The sequence below is a fragment of the Hibiscus syriacus genome, unplaced genomic scaffold (assembly GCF_006381635.1).
Source record: "Hibiscus syriacus cultivar Baekdansim isolate YM2019G1 unplaced genomic scaffold, ASM638163v2 tig00110865_pilon, whole genome shotgun sequence".
Classification (NCBI taxonomy): domain Eukaryota; kingdom Viridiplantae; phylum Streptophyta; class Magnoliopsida; order Malvales; family Malvaceae; genus Hibiscus; species Hibiscus syriacus.
Window position 1 is genome coordinate 743,203 of NW_024062894.1, and position 16,664 is coordinate 759,866.

Here is a 16,664-nt window from a genome sequence, read left to right on the forward strand (position 1 = left end):
GGATTTTATTTATAAAATTAAAAGGTTAAAAATCAATGATGAAATTCTAATTCAAAACTTCAAAAATCAAGACAACATATTTTTTTTAATACTCATTGCTTGTATCTAATAAATATCTCCAACCGAGTCATCAAGCTATTGAAATCTTTGTTAGGTTAAAATATGTTGAACATTATTATTATTCATGTCCAATTTAATAGAATATTTAAGTTTTGAATACTAAAATTGGTGTTATATCATATTATATCATCATTTTTATTTAGGGCAAATTAAGTATTTAGTACTTAAACTATCATTTTTTGTTTGTTTTCGTATATAAACTTTTAATTTTTTTCAAAATCATACATAACGTTTAGTTTTTTATTTATTTTAGTACCGCGTCGTTAACAATTTATTTTATGTATGAATTTTATGTGCTTTTTTATTTTCAAATCAAGCTACATAAATTATTTTATTCTTTTAATTTTTTATATGTTAAAATTTGTTTAAATTGATCTCATGTGTCATATTTTGGTCGAGTCTCAGTTTAAAGTTTTTTTAATATATAATTTGATTTGTGATATGTGCTGTGTTTCCATGTCTGTTAGTCTGGGATTGATGACATTGTAATATTTTCATTGATTTCTTAGTTTTATTTATTTATCCAAGAAAATCGAACAAATAAGAGTTTTTCCTTTTCAATTAACCGCGTGTTATTAGTGTGGTGTTTCCCCCCTTATCTCTCCTGCTCTCAATGTAACTGAATGGTACTTTTAACTTTATATTATAAAATGTTAAAAGACATGTAAAAGCCCTTCTAGCTCAGTCGATAGAGTGCAAAACTTTTAACCATATGATCGTGGGTTTGCGCCCCATGGTGGGCGAATGTTTTTGTTGTTCCCTTTCCAGCTGCTACTACTGGCATCTGTAACTAATGCAGCAAATCTAGCGTGTAATGATACAACCCTCATGGCTCGAGCTTTTTAAGATCCTGCTGACTAAGGCCAAGCCTCGTCCTTTTTTATCTGCTCTTTATACCTACTCAACATCAAGCTTCTTCAACTTCTGATCCATTGTATCTCCTCTTTATGATCTAATAACTATGGTTCAACTGTTGCTTTAATTTTCTTTGGTCACATATGTCTGTTGATACAACTTGTTTTTTTACTGTATGGTGCTTTACTTTATATGCTCTTCATCTATTCGACATTATGTTACAATATATTTTCATGCTCATGTGCCTCTACTACTACTACTACTGGTATTGTCTCTTAACTCTAACAATCTCGTTTCATATTTTGTATTTTGTGAGCTGTAGTTTTTCTTTATATATTTTCACCGTATCTCGTTTCATCAATTATGTATAAAAATTACTTTTTATTTTTTATTTTTCATATGATGATTTTTTATCATTAATGAATTCAAGGGGAGAGATTTTTTTTTATTAATATAGGATGCTTATAAGTGATATTATTTGTTCTAAAAATTCTAAATCATTTGATAATAAACATTTAAATACACATGTCTCTGTTACTCAAATATAGAAATTTTAAAAAACAACCATGGTTAAAACATAAAAAAAAAAACACTTGTTCATAAATTTAGAAGTACAAATGCTACAAAAACAACGATCGAGTACAAGATGATAAAATTCAAAAAGGCCACAAACGACAAGACAGGAGAAATATCGATTAGCTACCAATATCCTCGAAAATAAAACAAGTAGGTGGTAGTAAAAGTAATGTCTATTTCGTAGGTAGATAAATCTGGAGCTATGCAACCGGAAAAGAAGCTTTGATGGCGATACCACATAAGCCACCAGGTGTATCGGCACCCCTTTGGATTCTCATAAACCCATTTTCACCCCAAGTGTCTCCCCATGAATTCTTAATCACCCAATACTACAAACCTTCCTCATCTGTTCCATATCCAACAATTGTGACTGCATGTGTGAGCCTACTGCTACATTCACCCGTAAACACTCCGCCGTTGTAAAACTTAGAGTTCTGTCCACTGCCGTCTCTTGAGACCGACACGGGTTGATTCGCGACCGCCTTTAGCAGTGCTTCTTCATCGTTTTTGGGCACCATTTGGTAGTCACTGATGGTGGCGGCTTTTGTCATCTGTTTCTCGAGGTCGCAGGTTTCTTGCATTGCCTCGTATGGGTAGCTTTCTTCTGTAGTTATCCCTTGGTTTTGTGTTATGTAATCGAAAGCACTAATCATCCATCCGCCATAGCAACCCTGGTTTCCTCCATTTGTGCTGCAATCCACCAGTTGTTGCTCCGATAATGAGATTAGTTCATCTGTTTTGATTTTGACAATCCCTTCAATGGCTGCCACTGCTGAGAATGCCCTACAACATCCTGCAAAAAGTATATAATGGTGGACAAGACCAGCTTTACATGTTAAAAAAACAACTCACTCTTTGACACTACACTTTTTTAACCGTCCACTGCCAATCATCGTCCGTTATCAATCATATTTCGTGATGATATATCGAAAATCACTCAAAAATGAATTAGTGTTTTGTGAAAAATGAAACTGTATATTAGTAACAAAATCGATACACCTTTAAATCAATATTTAAAACGACTTCGTTTTGGATATCAATAACCGTACTAAAACGATGTCGTTTTATTAATACCATCGCACCGTTTAAATTTTAAAGGCCTAATGACTTCATTAAAGTTAAAATAAAAATTTAATATTATAATTGAAGAAATTAAAAATTCAGTAGGATAAAAGATACTTTGCGCGTACAGTTCAGTGGTATTGAACTATCAGATGTAGTTTTACCCTTAAATTTATATAATCTGATTATTTTATATACAAATTGAGACTTAACGCATCTGCCCTGATCCTTAACAGGCGTGACGACTTTTTTGTCCCTCCAATCAAAGCTTGCGGAAGCATCGAAAACTTGTCATACATGAACGATGTTGGTTCGGACACAGTGAGTAGGGATGAACTTAGGTGGGGTACTTGGCAGTCATCACCTTAAAATATCTAAAATTAGCATACATTTTAATTTTTTATGTATTTTCTATTGAAAATTTATTTTCACACTCCGTAAAATTTTATTTGCCCCTAAAATTTTATAAATTGAAATTAGTTTATTAACATAAAATCTTGCGTTCGCCCCTGATTGTGAGGTTGTCTTGCATGATGTATCCAGTGTGAGACGCAACGAATTCATCGTGTGTCATGTCGGCAAATTCATTGAGCCCCAACTTAAAACTCTTGTTTCCGCCATTGTTGAAACTCTCAATATATTCGAAGTTCTCCTTGAATATATTAAGACGCCTCTCCTTCTCCGAGCTGCTTGCATATTTCTGACCGTAATCGGCCATCCATTGCTCGTGTTTTTCGGCAATGGCAGTTTCATGGATTGCTCGGGATATGACAAGAGATGCCAATGTCCCAAAAGTAAAATACAAAAGGACATGGATTGAACTCATTGTTTTGCAGTGCATGCAAATATACAAGAAGCTATTAGGGTATCTTTTTCTTTGCGAATTGCTTAGTTGTGAAGAACTAGCATTGGATGGATGTATATATACTACAAAAAGGTTGATTAAAAATATTTTTAATTGAGTTATTTCTTTGAAATATACATAAAATGCCAATTAAGTCATTTCTTTGAGAGAGAGTTCACTTTTTTTCTTAGCAAAATCCAAAACTGAACCATAAAAGTCTAGTAAATATAACTAATGATAAATGTTATCAAGCAATAACTTTTAGTTTTGAAATATGTAAGTTTTCCCTTCTAACGTGGGTGTAGGGATGTAAAGATTCGAGTCGAGACCGAATATTTTTTAGCTAGACTCGATTTGAAAAGTTTAAAGCTAAGTTTGGTTTGATTTGAAAGTTTGAAATCAAGTTCGAATCGAACTTGAAATAAAAATTTGAAGCTTAAATCGAGTTCGAAAAACTTGAACTTGAAACATTCGTAGTCTTAACTAGATTGAAATTTTAACTTGATCTTGATACCAACTTAAACTCGAGTTCGAACATGAATCTTTAAGTACATACAAACATCATATTGCATTTAAAAAAACCAATATATGAAATATTAATATTATAAATAATTTAATTTAGAAATTAAAAATTAAATATATCAACACGAACCAAACTATTTCAGTAGTTAAAAGGATAGTTATTATCCTCAAATGTCTTGAGTTTGAACTTCAACGACGGTAGGGTATTTGAGCATTTAATATCAAATAATTAAATTAAATTTATTTAATTTAACTATTCATCCAACTTTAATTAAATTAAACTTAAATAACCAATAATCTATATGGTATCATTCATAAGCCTCCTTGCATGAATTGTCTATTCTTTCAAACTTTTCTTACATTTTCTTTATTTGTAACGCAACACGATTCTAGGAAAACATAGAACGTTAATATTAATAATATGTTTTAGGTTTTTTATTAAAAAAATATATGTTTTAGGTTAAAAATATTACTCTTTCCCCTTCCATTCCCCCATTCTTTTTTTTTTCTGAGTTTGTGTTACTTTTTATAAGTCAGATCAACTTTTTCTTTGAGCTCAAATCATTTTTTTTTTCGTTTTTATGATCGTTTTTTCGTTCTTATATTTATATTTTCTCATGATTGGATTTGACGACATTACAACTGATCAAGATTGCGCTTATTTAAAATCTTGTTGATCTTTCCTTCTATGGACTTTCGGATTGAATTTAGATGCGGTATTTTACGTTCGTGGATAGTTTTTCATGACGCTCGGCTTTGATTTGTGATTCTCAATAGTCTTTCAATAGCTTAATTCCTTTTTGTGGTTCGTTTACGGATGCAATCAGAGTTACATTTGAGAAATGAGAATATCATGGTATGGAACATATATAAGATTTTATATTAGAGATGTGAATTTATAAAATTTTAGGAGATGATAAACTTAATTTTTTTTAAGAGAACGAATACAAATTATCAATAAAAAATATAAAAGCATTATCTAAAATATATGATAATTTAAAATACATGTTAGAAATAGATATTAAATTTTAGGATGATTCTTCTACGCTAGTCGAGTATCGATGAGCATAGATAAACTAATTTATAAAACATTAAATTATAAAGTACTCAATATATAATTATAATTTAGTTGAAAATCTAATTGTAATTTACTTAAAAAACAATATTAATTAAATTAAATTTTTAATCTTATTTTTTATTATAATTAGATCAAATAGTATTTCCTAAATTTAAAAACCCTAATTTGTTTTAAAGCTTTGACCCTATCGTTGTCGCCGTCACCATCATCGCTTCTGTTGGTATCCTCTATCACCGTCGATTTAATATTGCGTTTATCCCTCTAGACATGGACGTCGTTTACCACCATTCGCGCAAATAAACTGTGAAGGTAAGCTTGGTTTATTTTATTTTGTTTCGAATTTAGACCAAGTTGTCATCGGTGGGTAGTGGCCTATCAACTGCCGATGTCGCCACCGGTAGGTCGTGGATGCTAATGTGAGAGTGCCCCTCTAATCATCCTTCCTTAATCTCCTTATATCTAAACCCTAATTATAACCCTAACCCTAATTTTCTAATTATTCCAATTATAGAACCCTAATTTTGAAACTGGTTACCATAATTCCTACGTTCAAACCGATTTTTTGAAATCCATTCATGAATTCCCAATTTGAAATACCGGTGGGCGTACTGCTACGTTGGATCAGGTGTACCAGTACCCGTGCGCCTTTGTATCGGTACGGGTTGCGTATCAATACTATTATTTGACACTGTTTTTATTTAGGGTGTACGTGTTACACTATGACAGTGTATCGGTACGGTTTGCTCGATTTGCACATTTTCTTGTTAAGTTTGCAGGCTTACATTTTATCTTTTTAATGTAGATGATGGATCTAAACTTAACGCCTTCAAAATAAATTAAGATAATGGAGTGTAAGCGTCATTCGACATGAATTCGGAGAAGACAAACAATGAGGTACATTCATTATAATTAATTGAAATTTTAATAATAGTAATGACTTTTTTGTAAGTATATATTATTTAAGATTATTGTTTTTTATTTATCTTATATACATATAGGAAAAAACTGAAATAGTACATGAGGAAAAGATTAAAACTTCTTATCACAGTGATTACAAGTTGGAGACACTCATTCATTCGGTGTAAAATATTGTAAAAGAATTTGCTATAATGAATGGTCAATTAGAACAATTAAAATATCAATTAAAAATATTAAATGACCATTTTGAAAAATTAGTGAGTATATTAACAACGAGTAATGTTAAAAGTTTAATAGAAGTTGATGATTCAGTAGAAGGAGAAGGTAGACATAGTCAATCATTGAATGAGGATGCTTTAAATAATAGATCAGAAGTAACTAATTTACATAGCTTTCCATTGAAAGATATGAGTTTAGAAAATAAATCACATGTGGAAGAAGGATTACGTGTCACATCATTGAAAAAAGAAACCGAGAGTGATATTAAAAAACCGAGTTTGTCTCCTTATATTAATTATGATTATGATTATCCTTCACCCTTATTAGAACATAGTGACAGAAGAAAACTTAAAGTTAATTCTAAAGACAAATGCAAGACTAAGAGTGATGGTTTTCTAAAAATTTCAATCGAGGTTTTTAACTTTCAATTTAGTCCCAATCATTTTCCTAATCAGTTAGGTATGTTGAAGTAAACTCCAATGGTAAAAAAATAGAGCCTAGAATGTCTAACAGTCCTAAGGCTTTGTAAAATATTAAAGGGTCTCAACAGAAAAATCATGGGAGATGTTCAACCACACGTTTAGATTTTACTGATGATCCGACGTCGAAAGATATGACATCGGAAAAAAAGTGGTAGACCATATAAAGTGAATACCAAGTATGTATAACTCATTTTTTATTGTTTATTTTTCATGTTAAAGTTTGATATTATTTTAATGCAATACAGTTGTTTTTAAGAGTTATGTTTTTCATGAAGTATAAATATGAAGTTGGTGATTTATCATCAGAAAATTCCAAAAAATTGTATGATAAGTGATGTGTACAAGTAATATTTGAAGTTTTTAACACTTGAAGAAATCATAATTTGTACGAATGTTGCTACTTGGAAAAATACATTCAACGCTATTTACATGGCCAAGAATAATATTTTGGACGTTGGCAATACTCGTACTGTTTTTCCAGAAAAATGGTTATCTGATTGGGTAATATAGATTACATTATTAAATATTTTATATGATCAATATTAATGTTTTTTGTTTGTTATTAATACAATTGTTTGTATTGTTTTCAAATATTGGATAGTTTATCGATCTCTATATGTACGATTTGCACTTGAGAGAAGCAACTATGTGAAAGAAGTTATATCTACCGTTGTTCTTTCAGGTAAAAACTAATTAATGGGTTAGGGATCACATTATTTCTAGTTTATGATTTCATGATATTTTTAAATGTAATGGTTGTCTCAGAGTATCCTTACTGAATATTTCACACATGCTCAGAAGACGAGAAAAATTACTAGAATTTTCAAATTTCATACCCGATGTATAGAGAACTTTATACCTATTGATAGTAGTAATGTTGAACAAGTATATTTATAATTTGTCTTTGCTTGTATGTAGTTGACAGTGATTTTTAACTCGCATGATTTTGCAAGTATATGTGCCTTTACATGATTAAGTATGCAAGCATTGATTTGTATTAGTTATTGATGTTGAGGAGGGACATAATTACGTTTTGGACTCTCTTGGTGTCAATGCAGTGCATAAAAATATTGCAAAGACTATTTTAAGTTCTTTATTCAATTAAGTTTTGGACATAATTCGTTTAGTTTCAATTATAAATTCCTTAATTCTGTTTTGACTTATTATAATAGTTGAGTAAAACTCCAGTTGTGTGTGAGAGTCATGCTCATTTGAGTAGATTATTTGAATATGTTGCAAAATTTCCAATCTATTTTCTAGAATTACCAAAGTAGCCAAATTCCTACATTATTTACATTTAAAAAATTAATATTTATTTGTCTGTGAATTTCTATTTAATAAATTATTTTTATTTAATTTTGGATTCAAAAATGATTGCAGGATGTACATATTAAAGTATAACAAAAGTGATTGGTTCGAAGATTAGTTTCACGGAAAAATATACTATGTGGTTTCGTTTAACTATTGTGTGATATTGAATAATGTTTTAATATTTTTATTTTGTATATGCAACAAATGGGAGTTGAATGACTGAAAATTTTGGCAAAACTTGTCACAAGCAACCACAATGAAGTTGATTTTTTCAATTTTCGTAAATTGCCTATACATGATTAAGAAGTTTTAGATTTTTAATGTAGTTTTTAATGGTGAATACTGGAGAATAATGGTTGTGTATTGGATATGTCAAAGCATGACATAAGTTTGAGGATTATTATATGTGATATGATATGATATATATTTTTTGGTAGTGTATTGAATTTTTCTAATTTTTGGATTTTGTCCCCATCATATTGATACATATGCACTGATGTTGATGTATTGGTACACTCAATGTGGATGTATAGGTACACTCATACTAGTTGTATCGGTACCTACATCGTATCGGTACACTTGAAACAATCTGTTATTTCAATAAATTCATAGCGTATCGGTATAGCTGCAAGACTATATCAACACCTATACACAAAAATCAGTTTCTAATTTACTCATAACTTTGTAAATTGTAAATTACCTTTAAAATTTTAATTCAAAAAATTATTTATCTAGATTAAATAGATAATTTTATACTTTAAATAGGTTTTATCCACGCTATTTTCGTGCACTCAAGTGGTCAAGCCTTAATATGTTATCACACATGGAATATTCCGTTAAACTTAAACCATAATAATATATGATCTACAAAACAAAACTTATCAAAATAATAATAGCAAAATAGCAAAAATAAAATTGAATTGTTATATTAAAAAATATCCAAAATAAGTTTCTACAATATCCAAAAATAAATAATCCAACAAATCCAAAATAATCCAAAGTGGCATAGTCACAACAAAATAATCCAACATAATCCAAACTAATCCATATAATAAAGCTAAGGCTCCGGTGCATCGTCATTGCCATCAACATCATCCTCGTCATCATCTTAAAGAAGTTACATTGAATACTCCAAGTTGTCAATACGCTCATCAACTGAATCAAAATGACACACAATACGAGCTTCCAACTGAGTGATCAACTCTGAAAATAATGCCAAAAAGACATCTTCTTCAGGTACTAGAGCAATTGGCTGACGAGCCGCTTGAGGTGTTGCAGGTGCTGGAGCTAGTCGTGGAGCGCGAGGAATCCACTCATTGTTCACGAGTTCAAAATAAGCCCTTTGAAGAGATGAATCATCAATCTTTATTTGTTGGGATTCGATGAAGCTCAAATTGATCAACCGAATAATTTTCCAAGAGGGGGTGATTTGGCTTTTTGAGTTTAGGGAGTAAGGAGTATAAATATGAAACAATTTGCACAAGGATTTATAGTAGTTTGACTTCTCAGCCAAGTCTACATCCACTACCTTAGATCCTCACTAAGGATTTTCTAACAAATTCACTAATTTGTTCTTTCTTTTTCCAGGACAAAGAGATAACCTTTACAACTCCCTAGTTTTTTAAAGGCTAAGTTAGAACCAATCTCCTTTACAAAAGGAATGAAAGATGTAAAAAAGAAAACCTCTTAAAGGAAGATGTTTACAAAGATTAAGCTCACAAGAAAAACAATTAAAAAGATTTGCAGTGAGCTCAAAAGACTAATATTTACAAGAGAAAGGAAAATAAGAATGAAAACCTTTTCTCTTGTGTTTGATTGCTTGGATAGGTGTTGTGTAATCTTCTTCAAGTGTCCTCAACTTATTTTTATATGTTAGAATGAGTTTGTGGTCCGTTTCTAGTCGTTGGGGATGTTTTGGAGCCGTTGAGGATTAATTTGTTCCAAAATAAAACTACCCAGGATAGGGAGTATCGACAATCCTTTAATGAGTATTGATACTACCTTTGTAATATTTAAATAAACTAGTCGTTAAAGACCGTTGGACTTGACCAGTATCGATACTATGCTTCATGGTACCGATACCTCTGTGTAAAGTAGTATCAATACCCCTTGAGTATTGGTACCTATTTTGCATTTTGGAATTTGAGCAATTTGGAAAACATCTAGTAGTATGGATACTACCTAGAGAGTATCGATACTTCTCTTACCTTTGGTATTGGTACCACACGAACAATATCGATGTTGTTCATATAGTATTGATACTGTAAGAACAGTATCGGTACTACGTACCCAGAAAATTATTTTATGCTCAAATTCTAGTTTAATGTAATTTGAATTATTTTTTGAAAACTTTGAACAAAGTAAATCAAGTCCAAAAACATTTTGCCTTAATTTTTTATATCAAAATATTATAAAACATAGTTCAACATTATTTCCTAGAGGGAAAAAATATCTACGGAGCAATCTATGTTCTCCTGAATAAAGATATGACTTAGGATGCAACTGTAGTAAAAAGAGGTGATTATAGAGGTGAGTCGATTTTTGATGATGTAAACTAAGTCGACAAAAATTATCTGAGCAAGATCGATATGTTGCCTAGTGTGGAAGCACTGAATCCACTACGCATCGACAATCCTAATGGTAGAATACTTACCTTCGGATGGTCGAAACCACCAAGTGATAATCAAATAGAGAAAGCGACCATTGGCGTTTAGGGCAGTAATAGAGTCGGGGGCTAGAGAACCATGAATAGGTTCTCTCATCATCAATAACAGTATTTTCAAGACCTAAATGGTTGGCAATTATTTCAGCATCTAGTAGAAAGGTCTTTCCCATAAGATAAGACTCTATGGCAATACCAATGTTACTAGGTTCATCAACAAGACAACGAGCATTACAAAAAAATTCAGGTTCAAGTCAAGAAAATATTGTGGCTCAAGCTTAAGAAAGGTTATAAATTTCCAACTCTTCATAAGACCAAGATAAGGAAATTTAAAGTTAGGATTAGAAACAAATTAAAAATCAACAACACGCTCATCCCTAAGAGTAATTTTTTTTAACATTTCAAACATTTCCCTTTGGTTTATTACTCCAAGTTCATTAAATATATGTCAAAAGAACTTGATAAAATGGGTTGAGGTTTGGTTTCAGGCTGACTTGAAGACGATAAATCTGAACGACAACGTTTAGTCGTAAGTTTTTATTTTGGTGCCATTTAAAAATCAAACTCTTGCAAATATAATAATCACATTGTTTAAAAAATCATGACTTTTAGTCCATTTTAGATATTCAATGTAGATGTAAAAACATAAAAATAAATATCATATTTAAGTAAATTAAATCGAAATATTCAACCTAGATGTAAAAACTAAAAATCTAAAAAGGTTCAATCATTATGTAAAATCCTAAAAAAATATGAAATAATATCGGTACATTAATAAAAAATCCAAATAATACCTATGAAAAACATCAATGATGTTATGGATGTGCATGATTCCTTGTTTGGAGATGAAATCCCTTGAAAGCCTTTCCAAAATCGTGAATGAATTTCAATTTTGAGTGATAAAAAAGAGGATTTTTTTTAGAGAAATGTGCATTTTTTGGGTTAAGGTTTGATAAAATTTGGGGGGAAATTGGATAAGAGGTTATTTGCCCGCGCGTATCGGTACGATTATTAAATCGTATCAGTACCCTCATTAGACCATATCGATACCCTACACATATCGATGTACACAAAACTCATTGTAATTTCAATATATTCGTAGTGTACTGTTACTTGGTGCGTATCGGTACCATCGAAACACACCACAATTCCACGTAGTTTTTAGTATCGATACACTATCCGTATCGATACGCCCAAAACTCACTGCAATTACAATAAATTCATATTGTATTGGTACCTGGTGCTTATCGGTACCATCGAAACATATTATAATTCCACATTGTTTTTTTTAGTATCAGTACACTATCTGTATCGAATTTAATATTGTATCGGTACTTGGTAGGTATCAGAACATATTCAAAATTGTATCGGTACTTGGTAGGTATCAGAACATATTCAAATTTGAGGTTGTTTCAAAAACAATTTAATGATCATCTATATATTTTATTTACTTTTAAAAATTATATAAAAACATAAAACTTATTCATTCCAACATTGAATTTGAGTTTATTTCAAAAATGTTTTATAATCTTATTTCACAATACGTTAAAGCAATGGGAAAAAATCACAAAGCACCATAAACATATGACTAGTAAGTTAAGTAGAAAACCAACTCCGCACATTCTGAAAGATTAAAACTTAATAGTGCATATGACTAGTATGTCCTGCATGTATACCTAGAATATAATAACTAAACTAAACTAATTCTCCTTATGGACACGAAAAATGATAATCGCAACCTCCATCTGTCATCCTCAGTTATTTGGATAAGACAACACACTACCAATCCTTATTTGGTTGCCAATCCAAAAATAGTTGGATTTTTTTCCATATTTTTCAATTCATTAGTATATGCAGCATGTGAAAAAAATATTATCAACATGCAAAACAACAAAGAGTGATCATTGTTATATTTCTTATTTAATTACCTCAGATATATAATTTTTTTATATGTGTTAGGCGTGTATCCAACTAATTCAAATGCATCAGTAGTCTCGTATCCTGATCAGAAGGCTTGTTCGGAGAAAGTTCAGAGGTTTTATACAAGTCGAACTTTACATCTTCATCATTTGAAACATGTGTTTCGTTGGGCGTGAAGCTTGGCATTTTGTTCTCTTGGGTTTTCCTCTTCCTGTTTCAAGAACTATATGATCTCTATTTCCAAAAGTCTCTCCGCTTTTACTGACTCTCTTTTTACCTCCCACTTTCACTGTTTGCAATTTGAGACTCAATTTTGCAAATTGATATTTAACCTCGTTGAAAGTTTTGAATGTTTGTGATTCACGTTGACATATAGTTATACAATAAGAGGCTAGAGTGTAATACCTAGCTTGAACTATTGATTGATTATTATCTTTAACATCTACATCCTTATTTTGTAATCCAATATCTTTATTAACATAAATAGTCCATCGGTTCATTATACATCTTTGAGGTATCTCTTTTGTCTTTTCATATTTCAACACGGCAAACATATGACGACATAGAAAACCAACAGACTCCAACTTCATACAACAACAGTACATGGTATCATGTGTGCTATCTTTAAGTACAATACACAACTTCTCATTTTCAACATGCACTAACCAATAACACATGCACTCATTTCTTACTTCCATTTTTTCACCAAATAATAGCACTCGTATGATACTTGGGCTACATTACATTTTAAAATTACCAACACACCTTCACAATACGGTTGTTCATAATTTGTTTTGTAGTATTGATGACCTTCCTTCCTTCTTAGAGATTACAGTTGTTTAAGATAGTTCTCAACAAATCGATACAACATTACCTTTTTTCCAACCAAGTTTTCAATGTTCTATTTATTGACTCGCACAGTTGAGTAGTCCTCATTGCTGCACACCAACATATATATTTGTTAAATATAATAAATAAATATAATATTCAATACAAATCAAGTCTATATATATAATGTTACGTGCATAAAAATATGCTTGCAAATATGATTCTTCCCATTTCTCTTTATCTTTGTAAAATTCTTGAACTCGTCTCATTCATTGAACTTTGAGCTTGTCTACTAATTCTTTCCAACCCTAATCAAAATCTGATTTAGTTTTACACTTGTCAACACATCTAAAAAACTCATCCAGAAAACTGTGATCATTATAAGACTGTATGTTCCTCATGATATGTTATAAACACAATCTATGTTTTTGCCCCGGGTAGTACTTCAAAAATGACATTTACCATGACCTTATCTCTATCAATAATAATAATAAGAGGTTTGTGGCCATTTCCAACTTCAATCAATTGTTATAACACTCACACATAAGTATCTTCTTTCTCATTCACAACCAATGCACATCCAAATGGCATTGTGTTTCAATGATGATTAACACCAACCAAAACAACGAACGACTTGTTGCATGCGTTGCACTTGTAAGTCGTATCAAATGCAAGAACATGCTCAAATTCTTTATAGTATACTCGTGATATACCATCAACCTAGAATAATTTCTCTAAGTTTCCAAATTTATCCCTCGTGTGCCTCACAAAAAAGAAAAGATCAGATTCTTTCTTTCCAAATAAATATGCCATCATTGTTTCAGCATTACCATCTTGCACTTCTTCTCATTTGATTATATATAGATAATTGTACAAATTCTTCTGTAGAACATTCTCAATTGAACCAGCTTCATTCATGAAATTTTACATCATCTTACTTGGACCAATTCTAGAGTTGTTCATTCTTTTAATCTTAATTTGGTCTAACACACTAATTTTTTGGAATGACCTACAAAATAAGTTATTAAAGAACATTAGATACATATATATCATATAGAAATTAATATGTAACAATTTACTTTTGGATTAATTACGTACATGATGTAAGCAACATGTGTTGGTTGAACAATTTCATGGTTATGTTCTACATGGAATTTAACAACTTTCCAAATTTGATATCATTCGTCAAATTTGAATCTAATAAATGCTCCACACCCAACTCAGATTACTAGTCTTTGTTGACATTTTCTATTTCGCAAGTTAGTCCACCTATACTCTCTATATACCTCCTTACGACACACCATTTTCTTTGCAATTATGTGACCACCATTTTGACTTTTCATTGTCTGGTCGACTCGAACTCCAAAACCTTTCACCTTTGCATAGGTATGATGAAATTCAATGCAATCATCTAAAGTTTTCCACTTCATCATAATTATATCATTCTCCGTATGTTTCTAATCATCAATAGGATAATAAATAAAGTTGTTAGTTCTTCTCATCCTCTGTATGTTTCTAATCATCAATAGGATAATCAATATGTTCTTCTTCAGTATAAGTTACACAATCTAATTCAATGTTGTATCCATTTTTGTCCAACTCTTTTTTTCATTTTGGTATCCTTATTATCCATCTAAAAAATATGTATTTTCACAAACGTAAATGAAAGTAATATTATTAAATATTAAAATGGTTAATGGAATTAATAAAGCAAATGTAAAAATCGAGCAGACCTTACCGATATACTATCATAGTGTATCGGTACATGTACTCCCTTGACAAAATCAGTGTCAAATAATAATACCGATAGATAACCCGTACTGATACAAAGACGCACGAGTACCGTTACATGATCCAATGTATCGATATGCCCTGCTTGAATTTCAAATTGGGAATTCGGGAATGGATTTAAAAAATGGTTCGAATGTAGGAATTAAGATTAAATACTTATGATTGGGATTATAATTTGATAATTATGGTAATTAATTTTGAAATTAGGGTTCTACGATCAGATTAATTAGAAAATTAGAGTAAGGGTTATGGTTAGGGTATAGGAATAAAGGGATTAGGGAAGGATGATTAGAGGGGCGCTCTCACACCGGCATCCACGGCCGTTATCGATGACGGTGCCTACAGTCGATGGGCCACCACTCGCCAGTGACAACTTGGTCCAAATTCGAAACAATATAAAATTAATCAAGCTTACCTTCATGGGTTGTTTGCGCGAACGACAGTGAACAGCGTCCACATCGGGAGGGATGAACGCAATATTAAATCAACGGTGGTAGAGGATACCGACAGCGATAAGTTCAAAGTTCAAAGCTTTAAAACAAATTAGATTTTTTTTAATTTAGTGGTTACTAATTGATATAGTTATAATAAAAAAATAAGATTAAAAATTTAATATTTAATTAATATTATATTTTAAATAAATTACAATTAGATTTTGAACTAAATTATAATTATATGGCCAGTACTTTATAATTTCAATGTTTTATAAATTAATTTATCGTCGCTCATCGTTAGTCGCGTTCATCACTACTCGTCGGACGTTCTTGAATTTTATAAAATTTTATATCAGATGTACAACATAAAAATTTATAATTTATATTAATAATGTAAAAGATGTGAAATTATAAACGTATAAGGACATGCAATTAGATAATTAATAAAAATATAAAAAATTAAATTATATGAGACTTAAATTTTTTAAAGGTACAATTATACTCCATCATCATTTCGAACTCTCGATCAATTTGTGACCTTGTTTTCTTTGCATTTGAACTGTTAGAAATATAATATAATAAAATGTAATTAGTTAGTATTGGGTTAGTCAAAATTATGAGTTTGTTAGAGGTTGGTTAGTCTATTATATCAATGTTATTAAGCTTGTTTGAGTAGTTTTATATAAGCATTGTTTGTAATGAGTTGAAGTATTTTTTTTCATTAATACACTTTCAGTATATTTCATTTTCTTAACTCCTTCTTATACTCCTGCCACCGACCATTCCTCTTATCTTATCATCGATGACACTTTTCTCACATAGTATCATCGCTAAAAAATCCTGACATCATTTTTCTTTCTTCAGTTGTTGCGACGTTGATTGACAATTGGGTTCCTTTCTCTCACACCGTTGATATTCCATTGTCATTGTTGCTACTCCAGACTTTGTAGATCCTGTTGATCTCCAGTTTCATTCTTGTTGTTCTCTTGCTTCCGTTACTAATTACTTCCGCTCATATCTGTTCGGTTACTTTTGTCGTGGT

The 16,664-nt window shown here is 30.9% G+C and overlaps 1 pseudogene; it reads right to left on the reverse strand.

Moving 5' to 3' along the window:
- Window positions 1–1,751: 1,751 nt before the first annotated feature.
- Window positions 1,752–3,490, reverse strand: LOC120143929 (annotated as a pseudogene).
- Window positions 3,491–16,664: the final 13,174 nt, after the last annotated feature.